Source organism: Hydractinia symbiolongicarpus, chromosome 7 (genome assembly GCF_029227915.1).
Source record: "Hydractinia symbiolongicarpus strain clone_291-10 chromosome 7, HSymV2.1, whole genome shotgun sequence".
Taxonomy (NCBI): Eukaryota; Metazoa; Cnidaria; class Hydrozoa; order Anthoathecata; family Hydractiniidae; genus Hydractinia; species Hydractinia symbiolongicarpus.
In genome coordinates this window covers 33,007,320-33,020,884 of record NC_079881.1, presented here as the reverse complement: position 1 = coordinate 33,020,884, position 13,565 = coordinate 33,007,320, and the positions used below count along the sequence as shown (strand labels likewise).

At 44.4% G+C, this 13,565-nt stretch overlaps 19 non-coding genes across 19 annotated transcripts; all 19 read left to right on the top strand.

The window, feature by feature from the left end:
- The first annotated feature begins 225 nt into the window (after positions 1-225).
- LOC130650015 (U4 spliceosomal RNA) lies at positions 226-364 on the top strand. Its single transcript, XR_008983422.1, has one exon. It is a non-coding gene; the product is annotated as a U4 spliceosomal RNA (small nuclear RNA).
- Positions 365-759: 395 nt separating this feature from the next.
- LOC130649959 (U4 spliceosomal RNA) lies at positions 760-898 on the top strand. The gene has a single exon (XR_008983370.1). It is a non-coding gene; the product is annotated as a U4 spliceosomal RNA (small nuclear RNA).
- Positions 899-1,293: 395 nt separating this feature from the next.
- LOC130650003 (U4 spliceosomal RNA) lies at positions 1,294-1,432 on the top strand. The gene has a single exon (XR_008983411.1). It is a non-coding gene; the product is annotated as a U4 spliceosomal RNA (small nuclear RNA).
- A 394-nt stretch (positions 1,433-1,826) lies between these two features.
- LOC130650434 (U4 spliceosomal RNA) lies at positions 1,827-1,965 on the top strand. The gene has a single exon (XR_008983821.1). It is a non-coding gene; the product is annotated as a U4 spliceosomal RNA (small nuclear RNA).
- A 395-nt stretch (positions 1,966-2,360) lies between these two features.
- Positions 2,361-2,499, top strand: LOC130650433 (U4 spliceosomal RNA). The gene has a single exon (XR_008983820.1). It is a non-coding gene; the product is annotated as a U4 spliceosomal RNA (small nuclear RNA).
- Positions 2,500-2,894: 395 nt separating this feature from the next.
- LOC130650431 (U4 spliceosomal RNA) lies at positions 2,895-3,033 on the top strand. The gene has a single exon (XR_008983818.1). It is a non-coding gene; the product is annotated as a U4 spliceosomal RNA (small nuclear RNA).
- Positions 3,034-3,428: 395 nt separating this feature from the next.
- Positions 3,429-3,567, top strand: LOC130649952 (U4 spliceosomal RNA). Its single transcript, XR_008983363.1, has one exon. It is a non-coding gene; the product is annotated as a U4 spliceosomal RNA (small nuclear RNA).
- A 395-nt stretch (positions 3,568-3,962) lies between these two features.
- Positions 3,963-4,101, top strand: LOC130650430 (U4 spliceosomal RNA). The gene has a single exon (XR_008983817.1). It is a non-coding gene; the product is annotated as a U4 spliceosomal RNA (small nuclear RNA).
- A 403-nt stretch (positions 4,102-4,504) lies between these two features.
- On the top strand, positions 4,505-4,643 carry LOC130650060 (U4 spliceosomal RNA). The gene has a single exon (XR_008983464.1). It is a non-coding gene; the product is annotated as a U4 spliceosomal RNA (small nuclear RNA).
- Positions 4,644-5,038: 395 nt separating this feature from the next.
- Positions 5,039-5,177, top strand: LOC130649910 (U4 spliceosomal RNA). The gene has a single exon (XR_008983323.1). It is a non-coding gene; the product is annotated as a U4 spliceosomal RNA (small nuclear RNA).
- Positions 5,178-5,572: 395 nt separating this feature from the next.
- Positions 5,573-5,711, top strand: LOC130650059 (U4 spliceosomal RNA). Its single transcript, XR_008983463.1, has one exon. It is a non-coding gene; the product is annotated as a U4 spliceosomal RNA (small nuclear RNA).
- Positions 5,712-6,106: 395 nt separating this feature from the next.
- LOC130650024 (U4 spliceosomal RNA) lies at positions 6,107-6,245 on the top strand. The gene has a single exon (XR_008983431.1). It is a non-coding gene; the product is annotated as a U4 spliceosomal RNA (small nuclear RNA).
- A 395-nt stretch (positions 6,246-6,640) lies between these two features.
- Positions 6,641-6,779, top strand: LOC130650429 (U4 spliceosomal RNA). The gene has a single exon (XR_008983816.1). It is a non-coding gene; the product is annotated as a U4 spliceosomal RNA (small nuclear RNA).
- Positions 6,780-7,174: 395 nt separating this feature from the next.
- On the top strand, positions 7,175-7,313 carry LOC130649932 (U4 spliceosomal RNA). The gene has a single exon (XR_008983344.1). It is a non-coding gene; the product is annotated as a U4 spliceosomal RNA (small nuclear RNA).
- Positions 7,314-7,708: 395 nt separating this feature from the next.
- LOC130650011 (U4 spliceosomal RNA) lies at positions 7,709-7,847 on the top strand. Its single transcript, XR_008983418.1, has one exon. It is a non-coding gene; the product is annotated as a U4 spliceosomal RNA (small nuclear RNA).
- A 395-nt stretch (positions 7,848-8,242) lies between these two features.
- On the top strand, positions 8,243-8,381 carry LOC130650428 (U4 spliceosomal RNA). The gene has a single exon (XR_008983815.1). It is a non-coding gene; the product is annotated as a U4 spliceosomal RNA (small nuclear RNA).
- Positions 8,382-8,776: 395 nt separating this feature from the next.
- On the top strand, positions 8,777-8,915 carry LOC130650427 (U4 spliceosomal RNA). Its single transcript, XR_008983814.1, has one exon. It is a non-coding gene; the product is annotated as a U4 spliceosomal RNA (small nuclear RNA).
- A 395-nt stretch (positions 8,916-9,310) lies between these two features.
- LOC130650426 (U4 spliceosomal RNA) lies at positions 9,311-9,449 on the top strand. Its single transcript, XR_008983813.1, has one exon. It is a non-coding gene; the product is annotated as a U4 spliceosomal RNA (small nuclear RNA).
- A 395-nt stretch (positions 9,450-9,844) lies between these two features.
- On the top strand, positions 9,845-9,983 carry LOC130650425 (U4 spliceosomal RNA). The gene has a single exon (XR_008983812.1). It is a non-coding gene; the product is annotated as a U4 spliceosomal RNA (small nuclear RNA).
- Positions 9,984-13,565: the final 3,582 nt, after the last annotated feature.

Genomic DNA, 13,565 nt, shown 5'->3' with positions numbered 1-13,565 from the left:
GGGCATTCTAGGTGTAAATGGCGAATCAGTGGTGGAGACAAAGCGCTCGTTGCGGCACTGGCCCTTACTCTCACGACGACAACGGACACTTGTCTTAGTTCGGCTATGAATATGAAAACTGTTTAAGTGGCACAAGGGAAAGGCGAGGTGGGGACCAAAATGACGTAACCACAAGCAATCGACAACGTTAAAGAAGCACGCGATGGTTGCCGTTCTTGTTGGGTTAGCTTTGCGCAGTGGCATTACCATAGCCAATGAGGTTTAACCGAGGCGTGGTGATTGCTAATTGAAAACTTTTCCCAATATCCCGCATGACGGCGTGAAACATCGCCGGCGTTGCAATATTTGGAGGTTCCCACTGCGACCTTGCCTAAAAATAGAAATCTGCTGAGCTCACGAAGACTGCGTCGAATGCAAGAAAAGCGCAAAAATTCTTGTTTGCTCGCTTCCGAATGGAGAAGAACCCTTTCGTGTAAAGCAGGACACATTATGCATCGCCTCTTTTCAACGCAACTGGTCACTTCCGCAGACGGTGGGCATTCTAGGTGTAAATGGCGAATCAGTGGTGGAGACAAAGCGCTCGTTGCGGCACTGGCCCTTACTCTCACGACGACAACGGACACTTGTCTTAGTTCGGCTATGAATATGAAAACTGTTTAAGTGGCACAAGGGAAAGGCGAGGTGGGGACCAAAATGCCGTAACAACAAGCAATCGATAACGTTAAAGAAGCACGCGATGGTTGCCGTTCTTGTTGGGTTAGCTTTGCGCAGTGGCATTACCATAGCCAATGAGGTTTAACCGAGGCGTGGTGATTGCTAATTGAAAACTTTTCCCAATATCCCGCATGACGGCGTGAAACATCGCCGACGTTGCAATATTTAGAGGTTCCCACTGGGACCATGCCTAAAAATAGAAATCTGCTGAGCTCACGAAGACTGCGTCGAATGCAAGAAAAGCGCAAAAATTCTTGTTTGCTCGCTTCCGAATGGAGAAGAACCCTTTCGTGTAAAGCAGGACACATTATGCATCGCCTCTTTTCAACGCAACTGGTCACTTCCGCAGACGGTGGGCATTCTAGGTGTAAATGGCGAATCAGTGGTGGAGACAAAGCGCTCGTTGCGGCACTGGCCCTTACTCTCACGACGACAACGGACACTAGTCTTAGTTCGGCAATGAATATGAAAACTGTTTAAGTGGCACAAGGGAAAGGCGAGGTGGGGACCAAAATGCCGTAACCACAAGCAATCGATAACGTTAAAGAAGCACGCGATGGTTGCCGTTCTTGTTGGGTTAGCATTGCGCAGTGGCATTACCATAGCCAATGAGGTTTAACCGAGGCGCGGTGATTGCTAATTGAAAACTTTTCCCAATATCCCGCATGACGGCGTGAAACATCGCCGGCGTTGCAATATTTGGAGGTTCCCACTGGGACCATGCCTAAAAATAGAAATCTGCTGAGCTCACGAAGACTGCGTCGAATGCAAGAAAAGCGCAAAAATTCTTGTTTGCTCGCTTCCGAATGGAGAAGAACCCTTTCGTGTAAAGCAGGACACATTATGCATCGCCTCTTTTCAACGCAACTGGTCACTTCCGCAGACGGTGGGCATTCTAGGTGTAAATGGCGAATCAGTGGTGGAGACAAAGCGCTCGTTGCGGCACTGGCCTTTACTCTCACGACGACAACGGACACTTGTCTTAGTTCGGCTATGAATATGAAAACTGTTTAGTGGCACAAGGGAAAGGCGAGGTGGGGACCAAAATGCCGTAACCACAAGCAATCGACAACGTTAAAGAAGCACGCGATGGTTGCCGTTCTTGGTGGGTTAGCTTTGCGCAGTGGCATTACCATAGCCAATGAGGTTTAACCGAGGCGTGGTGATTGCTAATTGAAAACTTTTCCCAATATCCCGCATGACGGCGTGAAACATCGCCGGCGTTGCAATATTTGGAGGTTCCCACTGGGACCATGCCTAAAAATAGAAATCTGCTGAGCTCACGAAGACTGCGTCGAATGCAAGAAAAGCGCAAAAATTCTTGTTTGCTCGCTTCCGAATGGAGAAGAACCCTTTCGTGTAAAGCAGGACACATTATGCATCGCCTCTTTTCAACGCAACTGGTCACTTCCGCAGACGGTGGGCATTCTAGGTGTAAATGGCGAATCAGTGGTGGAGACAAAGCGCTCGTTGCGGCACTGGCCCTTACTCTCACGACGACAACGTACACTTGTCTTAGTTCGGCTATGAATATGAAAACTGTTTAAGTGGCACAAGGGAAAGGCGACGTGGGGACCAAAATGCCGTAACCACAAGCAATCGACAACGTTAAAGAAGCACGCGATGGTTGCCGTTCTTGTTGGGTTAGCTTTGCGCAGTGGCATTACCATAGCCAATGAGGTTTAACCGAGGCGTGGTGATTGCTAATTGAAAACTTTTCCCAATATCCCGCATGACGGCGTGAAACATCGCCGGCGTTGCAATATTTGGAGGTTCCCACTGGGACCATGCCTAAAAATAGAAATCTGCTGAGCTCACGAAGACTGCGTCGAATGCAAGAAAAGCGCAAAAATTCTTGTTTGCTCGCTTCCGAATGGAGAAGAACCCTTTCGTGTAAAGCAGGACACATTATGCATCGCCTCTTTTCAACGCAACTGGTCACTTCCGCAGACGGTGGGCATTCTAGGTGTAAATGGCGAATCAGTGGTGGAGACAAAGCGCTCGTTGCGGCACTGGCCCTTACTCTCACGACGACAACGGACACTTGTCTTAGTTCGGCTATGAATATGAAAACTGTTTAAGTGGCACAAGGGAAAGGCGAGGTGGGGACTAAAATGCCGTAACCACAAGCAATCGACAACGTTAAAGAAGCACGCGATGGTTGCCGTTCTTGGTGGGTTAGCTTTGCGCAGTGGCATTACCATAGCCAATGAGGTTTAACCGAGGCGTGGTGATTGCTAATTGAAAACTTTTCCCAATATCCCGCATGACGGCGTGAAACATCGCCGGCGTTGCAATATTTGGAGGTTCCCACTGGGACCATGCCTAAAAATAGAAATCTGCTGAGCTCACGAAGACTGCGTCGAATGCAAGAAAAGCGCAAAAATTCTTGTTTGCTCGCTTCCGAATGGAGAAGAACCCTTTCGTGTAAAGCAGGACACATTATGCATCGCCTCTTTTCAACGCAACTGGTCACTTCCGCAGACGGTGGGCATTCTAGGTGTAAATGGCGAATCAGTGGTGGAGACAAAGCGCTCGTTGCGGCACTGGCCCTTACTCTCACGACGACAACGTACACTTGTCTTAGTTCGGCTATGAATATGAAAACTGTTTAAGTGGCACAAGGGAAAGGCGACGTGGGGACCAAAATGCCGTAACCACAAGCAATCGACAACGTTAAAGAAGCACGCGATGGTTGCCGTTCTTGTTGGGTTAGCTTTGCGCAGTGGCATTACCACAGCCAATGAGGTTTAACCGAGGCGTGGTGATTGCTAATTGAAAACTTTTCCCAATATCCCGCATGACGGCGTGAAACATCGCCGGCGTTGCAATATTTGGAGGTTCCCACTGGGACCATGCCTAAAAATAGAAATCTGCTGAGCTCACGAAGACTGCGTCGAATGCAAGAAAAGCGCAAAAATTCTTGTTTGCTCGCTTCCGAATGGAGAAGAACCCTTTCGTGTAAAGCAGGACACATTATGCATCGCCTCTTTTCAACGCAACTGGTCACTTCCGCAGACGGTGGGCATTCTAGGTGTAAATAGCGAATCAGTGGTGGAGACAAAGCGCTCGTTGCGGCACTGGCCCTTACTCTCACGACGACAACGGACACTTGTCTTAGTTCGGCTATGAATATAAAAACTGTTTAAGTGGCACAAGGGAAAGGCGAGGTGGGGACCAAAATGCCGTAACCACAAGCAATCGATAACGTTAAAGAAGCACGCGATGGTTGCCGTTCTTGTTGGGTTAGCTTTGCGCAGTGGCATTACCATAGCCAATGAGGTTTAACCGAGGCGTGGTGATTGCTAATTGAAAACTTTTCCCAATATCCCGCATGACGGCGTGAAACATCGCCGGCGTTGCAATATTTGGAGGTTCCCACTGGGACCATGCCTAAAAAGAGAAATCTGCTGAGCTCACGAAGACTGCGTCGAATGCAAGAAAAGCGCAAAAATTCTTGTTTGCTCGCTTCCGAATGGAGAAGAACCCTTTCGTGTAAAGCAGGACACATTATGCATCGCCTCTTTTCAACGCAACTGGTCACTTCCGCAGACGGTGGGCATTCTAGGTGTAAATGGCGAATCAGTGGTGGAGACAAAGCGCTCGTTGCGGCACTGGCCCTTACTCTCACGACGACAACGGACACTTGTCTTAGTTCGGCTATGAATATGATAACTGTTAAACTGTTTAAGTGGCACAAGGGAAAGGCGAGGTGGGGACCAAAATGCCGTAACCACAAGCAATCGATAACGTTAAAGAAGCACGCGATGGTTGCCGTTCTTGTTGGGTTAGCTTTGCGCAGTGGCATTACCATAGCCAATGAGGTTTAACCGAGGCGTGGTGATTGCTAATTGAAAACTTTTCCCAATATCCCGCATGACGGCATGAAACATCGCCGGCGTTGCAATATTCGGTGGTTCCCATTGGGACCATGCCTAAAATTAGAAATCTGCTGAGCTTACGAAGACTGCGTCGAATGCAAGAAAAGCGCAAAAATTCTTGTTTGCTCGCTTCCGAATGGAGAAGAACCCTTTCGTGTAAAGCAGGACACATTATGCATCGCCTCTTTTCAACGCAACTGGTCACTTCCGCAGACGGTGGGCATTCTAGGTGTAAATAGCGAATCAGTGGTGGAGACAAAGCGCTCGTTGCGGCACTGGCCCTTACTCTCACGACGACAACGGACACTTGTCTTAGTTCGGCTATGAATATGAAAACTGTTTAAGTGGCACAAGGGAAAGGCGAGGTGGGGACCAAAATGCCGTAACCACAAGCAATCGATAACGTTAAAGAAGCACGCGATGGTTGCCGTTCTTGTTGGGTTAGCTTTGCGCAGTGGCATTACCATAGCCAATGAGGTTTAACCGAGGCGTGGTGATTGCTAATTGAAAACATTTCCCAATATCCCGCATGACGGCGTGAAACATCGCCGGCGTTGCAATATTTGGAGGTTCCCACTGGGACCATGCCTAAAAATAGAAATCTGCTGAGCTCACGAAGACTGCGTCGAATGCAAGAAAAGCGCAAAAATTCTTGTTTGCTCGCTTCCGAATGGAGAAGAACCCTTTCGTGTAAAGCAGGACACATTATGCATCGCCTCTTTTCAACGCAACTGGTCACTTCAACAGACAGTGGGCATTCTAGGTGTAAATGGCGAATCAGTGGTGGAGACAAAGCGCTCGTTGCGGCACTGGGCCTTACTCTCACGACGACAACGGACACTAGTCTTAGTTCGGCAATGAATATGAAAACTGTTCAAATGGCACAAGGGAAAGGCGAGATGGGGACCAAAATGCCGTAACCACAAGCAATCGATAACGTTAAAGAAGCACGCGATGGTTGCCGTTCTTGTTGGGTTAGCTTTGCGCAGTGGCATTACCATAGCCAATGAGGTTTAATCGAGGCGTGGTGATTGCTAATTGAAAACTTTTCCCAATATCCCGCATGACGGCGTGAAACATCGCCGGCGTTGCAATATTTGGAAGTTCCCACTGCGACCATGCCTAAAAATAGAAATCTGCTGAGCTCACGAAGACTGCGTCGAATGCAAGAAAAGCGCAAAAATTCTTGTTTGCTCGCTTCCAAATGGAGAAGAACCCTTTCGTGTAAAGCGGGACACATTATTCATCGCCTCTTTTCAACGCAAGTGGTCACTTCCGCAGACGGTGGGCATTCTAGGGGTAAATGGCGAATCAGTGGTGGAGACAAAGCGCTCGTTGCGGCACTGGCACTTACTTTCACGACGACAACGGACACTTGTCTTAGTTCGGCTATGAATATGAAAACTGTTTAAGTGACACAAGAGAAAGGCGAGGTGGGGACCAAAATGCCGTAACCACAAACAATCGATAACGTTAAAGAAGCACGCGATGGTTGCCGTTCTTGTTGGGTTAGCTTTGCGCAGTGGCATTACCATAGCCAATGAGGTTTAACCGAGGCGTGGTGATTGCTAATTGAAAACTTTTCCCAATATCCCGAATGACGGCGTGAAACATCGCCGGCGTTGCAATATTTGGAGGTTCCCACTGGGACCATGCCTAAAAATAGAAATCTGCTGAGCTCACGAAGACTGCGTCGAATGCAAGAAAAGCGCAAAAATTCTTGTTTGCTCGCTTCCGAATGGAGAAGAACCCTTTCGTGTAAAGCAGGACACATTATGCATCGCCTCTTTTCAACGCAACTGGTCACTTTCGCAGACGGTGGGCATTCTAGGTGTAAATGGCGAATCAGTGGTGGAGACAAAGCGCTCGTTGCGGCACTGGCCCTTACTCTCACGACGACAACGGACACTTGTCTTAGTTCGGCTATGAATATGAAAACTGTTTAAGTGGCACAAGGGAAAGGCGAGGTGGGGACCAAAATGCCGTAACCACAAGCAATCGATAACGTTAAAGAAGCACGCGATGGTTGCCGTTCTTGTTGGGTTAGCTTTGCGCAGTGGCATTACCATAGCCAATGAGGTTTAACCGAGGCGTGGTGATTGCTAATTGAAAACTTTTCCCAATATCCCGCATGACGGCGTGAAACATCGCCGGCGTTGCAATATTTGGAGGTTCCCACTGGGACCATGCCTAAAAATAGAAATCTGCTGAACTCACGAAGACTGCGTCGAATGCAAGAAAAGCGCAAAAATTCTTGTTTGCTCGCTTCCGAATGGAGAAGAACCCTTTCGTGTAAAGCAGGACACATTATGCATCGCCTCTTTTCAACGCAACTGGTCACTTCCGCAGACGGTGGGCATTCTAGGTGTGAATGGCGAATCAGTGGTGGAGACAAAGCGCTCGTTGCGGCACTGGCCCTTACTCTCACGACGACAACGGACACTTGTCTTAGTTCGGCTATGAATATGAAAACTGTTTAAGTGGCACAAGGGAAAGGCGAGGTGGGGACCAAAATGCCGTAACCACAAGCAATCGATAACGTTAAAGAAGCACGCGATGGTTGCCGTTCTTGTTGGGTTAGCTTTGCGCAGTGGCATTACCATAGCCAATGAGGTGTAACCGAGGCGTGGTGATTGCTAATTGAAAACTTTTCCCAATATCCCGCATGACGGCGTGAAACATCGCTGGCGTTGCAATATTTGGAGGTTCCCACTGGGACCATGCCTAAAAATAGAAATCTGCTGAGCACACGAAGACTGCGTCGAATGCAAGAAAAGCGCAAAAATTCTTGTTTGCTCGCTTCCAAATGGAGAAGAACCCTTTCGTGTAAAGCAGGACACATTTTGCATCGCCTCTTTTCAACGCAACTGGTCACTTCCGCAGACGGTGGGCATTCTAGGTGTAAATGGCGAATCAGTGGTGGAGACAAAGCGCTCGTTGCGGCACTGGCCCTTACTCTCACGACGACAACGGACACTTGTCTTAGTTCGGCTATGAATATGAAAACTGTTTAAGTGGCACAAGGGAAAGGCGAGGTGGGGACCAAAATGCCGAAACCAGAAGCAATTGATAACGTTAAAGAAGCACGCGATGGTTGCCGTTCTTGTTGGGTTAGCTTTGCGCAGTGGCATTAACATAGCCAATGAGGTTTAACCGAGGCGTGGTGATTGCTAATTGAAAACTTTTCCCAATATCCCGCATGACGGCGTGAAACATCGCCGGCGTTGCAATATTTGGAGGTTCCCACTGGGACCATGCCTAAAAATAGAAATCTGCTGAGCTCACGAAGACTGCGTCGAATGCAAGAAAAGCGCAAAAATTCTTGTTTGCTCGCTTCCGAATGGAGAAGAACCCTTTCGTGTAAAGCAGGACACATTATGCATCGCCTCTTTTCAACGCAACTGGTCACTTCCGCAGACGGTGGGCATTCTAGGTGTAAATGGCGAATCAGTGGTGGAGACAAAGCGCTCGTTGCGGCACTGGCCCTTACTCTCACGACGACAACGGACACTTGTCTTAGTTCGGCTATGAATATGAAAACTGTTTAAGTGGCACAAGGGAAAGGCGAGGTGGGGACCAAAATGCCGTAACCACAAGCAATCGATAACGTTAAAGAAGCACGCGATGGTTGCCGTTCTTGTTGGGTTAGCTTTGCGCAGTGGCATTACCATAGCCAATGAGGTTTAACCGAGGCGTGGTGATTGCTAATTGAAAACTTTTCCCAATATCCCGCATGACGGCGTGAAACATCGCCGGCGTTGCAATATTTGGAGGTTCCCACTGGGACCATGCCTAAAAATAGAAATCTGCTGAGCTCACGAAGACTGCGTCGAATGCAAGAAAAGCGCAAAAATTCCTGTTTGCTCGCTTCCGAATGGAGAAGAACCCTTTCGTGTAAAGCAGGACACATTATGCATCGCCTCTTTTCAACGCAACTGGTCACTTCCGCAGACGGTGGGCATTCTAGGTGTAAATGGCGAATCAGTGGTGGAGACAAAGCGCTCGTTGCGGCACTGGCCCTTACTCTCACGACGACAACGGACACTTGTCTTAGTTCGGCTATGAATATGAAAACTGTTTAAGTGGCGCAAGGGAAAGGCGAGGTGGGGACCAAAATGCCGTAACCACAAGCAATCGACAACGTTAAAGAAGCACGCGATGGTTGCCGTTCTTGTTGGGTTAGCTTTGCGCAGTGGCATTACCATAGCCAATGAGGTTTAACCGAGGCGTGGTGATTGCTAATTGAAAACTTTTCCCAATATCCCGCATGACGGCGTGAAACATCGCCGGCGTTGCAATATTTGGAGGTTCCCACTGGGACCATGCCTAAAAATAGAAATCTGCTGAGCTCACGAAGACTGCGTCGAATGCAAGAAAAGCGCAAAAATTCTTGTTTGCTCGCTTCCGAATGGAGAAGAACCCTTTCGTGTAAAGCAGGACACATTATGCATCGCCTCTTTTCAACGCAACTGGTCACTTCCGCAGACGGTGGGCATTCTAGGTGTGAATGGCGAATCAGTGGTGGAGACAAAGCGCTCGTTGCGGCACTGGCCCTTACTCTCACGACGACAACGGACACTTGTCTTAGTTCGGCTATGAATATGAAAACTGTTTAAGTGGCACAAGGGAAAGGCGAGGTGGGGACCAAAATGCCGTAACCACAAGCAATCGATAACGTTAAAGAAGCACGCGATGGTTGCCGTTCTTGTTGGGTTAGCTTTGCGCAGTGGCATTACCATAGCCAATGAGGTTTAACCGAGGCGTGGTGATTGCTAATTGAAAACTTTTCCCAATATCCCGCATGACGGCGTGAAACATCGCCGGCGTTGCAATATTTGGAGGTTCCCACTGGGACCATGCCTAAAAATAGAAATCTGCTGAGCTCACGAAGACTGCGTCGAATGCAAGAAAAGCGCAAAAATTCTTGTTTGCTCGCTTCCGAATGGAGAAGAACCCTTTCGTGTAAAGCAGGACACATTATGCATCGCCTCTTTTCAACGCAACTGGTCACTTCCGCAGACGGTGGGCATTCTAGGTGTAAATGGCGAATCAGTGGTGGAGACAAAGCGCTCGTTGCGGCACTGGCCCTTACTCTCACGACGACAACGGACACTTGTCTTAGTTCGGCTATGAATATGAAAACTGTTTAAGTGGCACAAGGGAAAGGCGAGGTGGGGACCAAAATGCCGTAACCACAAGCAATCGATAACGTTAAAGAAGCACGCGATGGTTGCCGTTCTTGTTGGGTTAGCTTTGCGCAGTGGCATTACCATAGCCAATGAGGTTTAACCGAGGCGTGGTGATTGCTAATTGAAAACTTTTCCCAATATCCCGCATGACGGCGTGAAACATCGCCGGCGTTGCAATATTTGGAGGTTCCCACTGGGACCATGCCTAAAAATAGAAATCTGCTGAGCTCACGAAGACTGCGTCGAATGCAAGAAAAGCGCAAAAATTCTTGTTTGCTCGCTTCCGAATGGAGAAGAACCCTTTCGTGTAAAGCAGGACACATTATGCATCGCCTCTTTTCAACGCAACTGGTCACTTCCGCAGACGGTGGGCATTCTAGGTGTGAATGGCGAATCAGTGGTGGAGACAAAGCGCTCGTTGCGGCACTGGCCCTTACTCTCACGACGACAAACTGTTTAAGTGGCACAAGGGAAAGGCAAGCGTTGAAGATGGCGGCAGGACGTGATCTGTCACAAGGGGAGATAGAAAATCGCATTCTAGAATCTATAAATGTTATACGAACGGCAAAGAAGAAAAAAGTAACACTTCATAATATACTTAAGTTTATTAGTAAAGGTACGTGCTCTGTTTCTGAAAGTAGGATAAAGGATGCTTTGGAAAACCTAGAGAAGTGCAAAATGATTTATAAGAAGGGACTTGACGCAGATGCTTCGTATTTTTATACTGATACTAGTACGTATATGGAATTATCTGTGACATCGCCAAACACTGGAAACGAAATTGTTACAGGTACGAAAGAACAAAATACTACTCTCGATGAGTTTGGTAAATTTGACATGATGTTGGATGAGACGCTCACAAAAATGAAAAATAAATCTGTAGTGGATACGTTTTTCCCATGTACACCATCTCCAGGACGTTTTAAATTTAGTAAGGGCATTGGCAAAAACGCACTTCTGCCAGAGGACTACCTACATGATGAGGTAATATTTTTACGTAAAGAGCTTGAGAATAAACAAAAAGTTATTGACAGTTTGTTGTTACTTCTCGAGAAAAAGTCCACCATTTTGAATTATCAAGGAAAAAATTCTACATTGGAATCGGACAAATCTGCTAATGTTGTTGTAAATGATTCGGCAATTAATTTAAAGAGAAGTATTCCCACAGGAACGGAACAAGTCGATTTAACTATACAAACATGTGAACAGCAATTAGCAAATTACAGAAAGAAATGTCATTATGTAATACCTCTATTACAAAAGAAACCGGACAAAATAATTCTACATGTTGGAACCAACAATACTATTAATGAAACCTCGCGACAGATTTTGGACAAACTATTGAGTTTGAAGACTTTTATTAACACCAAACTTCCTAGATGTAAAGTGATTTTTTCGTCCGTGATTAAAAGAACTGATAATGCAAAAGCCGCAGTAACGGTAAGCCATTTGAATAGGCATTTAAAAGAACTGTCTCTGAATGTTATTGATAATGACAATATTTCACCTGAATGTCTTGGGAAAAAAGGGTTACATTTGAGTGGGTTGGGGGCAGGGAAATTAGCTGTAAATTTTATTAGAAAAATGAAATCTCGAGATTGATGGAATATTCTGCAAAAGACAATGTTGAACTACCAGTAAACTGCAGTGTGGAAAATATCTTGGGTAAAAACAATTACGAGAATGCGAAAAAGATTCTTGACAATTTGAGATCACAAAACATAAATAGACTAATTTTTGGGCATGTTAATATCAATTCACTACGCAAAATAAGTTTGAGCCTCTTATTGATCAAGTTAATAGAAACCTTGATCTCTTTTTAATTTCAGAGACAAAATTAAATGAATCATTTCCTACTAATCAGTTTTTGATTCAAGGCTATAATGCATACCGTTTTGACAGAAATGGCAATGGGGGAGGAATGATTCTATATGTACGAAATGATATTTCCTCAAAACTTTTAAAACCCAAATGTGAAAGTAGTGAGCTTGAAATTTTTTATATTGAACTAAATTTAAGAAGCAAAAAATGGTAAGTTGTGTGTTTATATAACCCAAAAACTAATCTTATTGCTCAAAACTTAAACCACATAAGTAAAAACATTGATTCGTTTTCCTGCAAATATGAGAACTATGTAATACTGGGTGATTTTAACGCTGAAATTAGCAATCTACATGTAAATGAATTTTTAACAACATATAAACTTAACTCTTTAATAAAAGAGCCTACATGCTTCAAAAGCATAGATAACCCTACAAACATAGATCTCATCTTAACAAACCACCCAAGATCTTTTTGTCACTCCAGGGCTATTGAAACAGGCTTGTCTGATTTTCATAAATTGACAATGACTGTTTTAAAAGCCAACTTTGCTAAACGAAAACCAAAAATTATAAATTATAGAGCATATCGGAATTTCAATAATGTAAATTTCCGCCATGATATAATGGGTGCTCTAAATGATGACAAAAATCTCGATGATTTTAAAATGTTTGAAAATTTCAAAAACAGTGTTTTAAGCATCTTAGATAATCATGCTCCTCGAAAGAAAAGGTATGTACGTCATAATCAGGCAGCTTTTATGAGTAAAGAAATAAACAAGGCAATTATGAAGAGATCAAAACTTTTAAATAAGCATAGGAAGGATAAAACTCCAGAGAGTAAATTAGCATACAATAAACAAAGGAATTTTTGTGTTTCACTAATAAGAAAAAGTAAATACAAATTCTTCAACAACCTTAATGTTAAAAATATAACTGACAATAGGTTATTCTGGAAAACAGTAAAACCATGTTTCTCTAACAAGACAGTTACAAGTGAAAATATTACCTTAGTTGAAAATGGGACTACAATATCTCATGATAAAGATATTACTGAAATATTCAACTATTATTTTGGCAGTGTCGTTGAAAATTTAGGCATAAATTCATCAAATATACAACCTTCAAGTAATGAAAACAGACCCAAAGATCAAATAAATTCGATAATATATAAATACTAGTCGATAAGGCCCGTGGAGAAATCCACTTAGGCAGAAGGACAATGGAAAAATAGGTTGTTTTATATTTTTTGCTGACATCAGTAGTGCAGATACAATAAAAAATTGGCAAAATTTAACATATTAGACATGCATTTTTCAGCAACATCAAAGGAATATGAACACATCCACTTTGCCTGTTACAGACACACAAACACACAGACACACTCTCCGTATTATTATAGAGATAAATTTTAGCTTACTCCACCAGCTGTAGCAACCCACTGCAATTAAAATGAGCTAAACTAGTTTAGCTCCATAAATAAAAGCCTATGTTTACAAAAATTGTACATTACAACCTACCCTTTACAATTGTATATATCTTTAAATTGTGTATACACTTTACCCAAGAGTCGAAGCCACTTGAAAAAATGAATACAACTTTCCAGTTTGGATTTCATATTTTCCAATAGCTTCACATGCTTGATTGACAGAATCAGCACAAAAAAAATATATACCTTTAAAAAAATATTGCCTATTAATATTTCAGCTAGATTATTCCAATTGCAACTCCTTTCTTTGATTTTTCAAAGAATAATTTATAATCTTTATTTTTGATTACGATGATAATTATTTGACCTTCTTTTGTTCCCTACATTATTAAAGAAATAAAAGTTACCAAAATATTAGTAAAAAGTTGCTTACATACGTTTTCGTTTTTTTGTAACAGGTTGTATTGCTTCTTCTGATAGTGTTGGTGTATTGGTATTATCAGTATGTATAGGTACAATTATAAATTGTAAA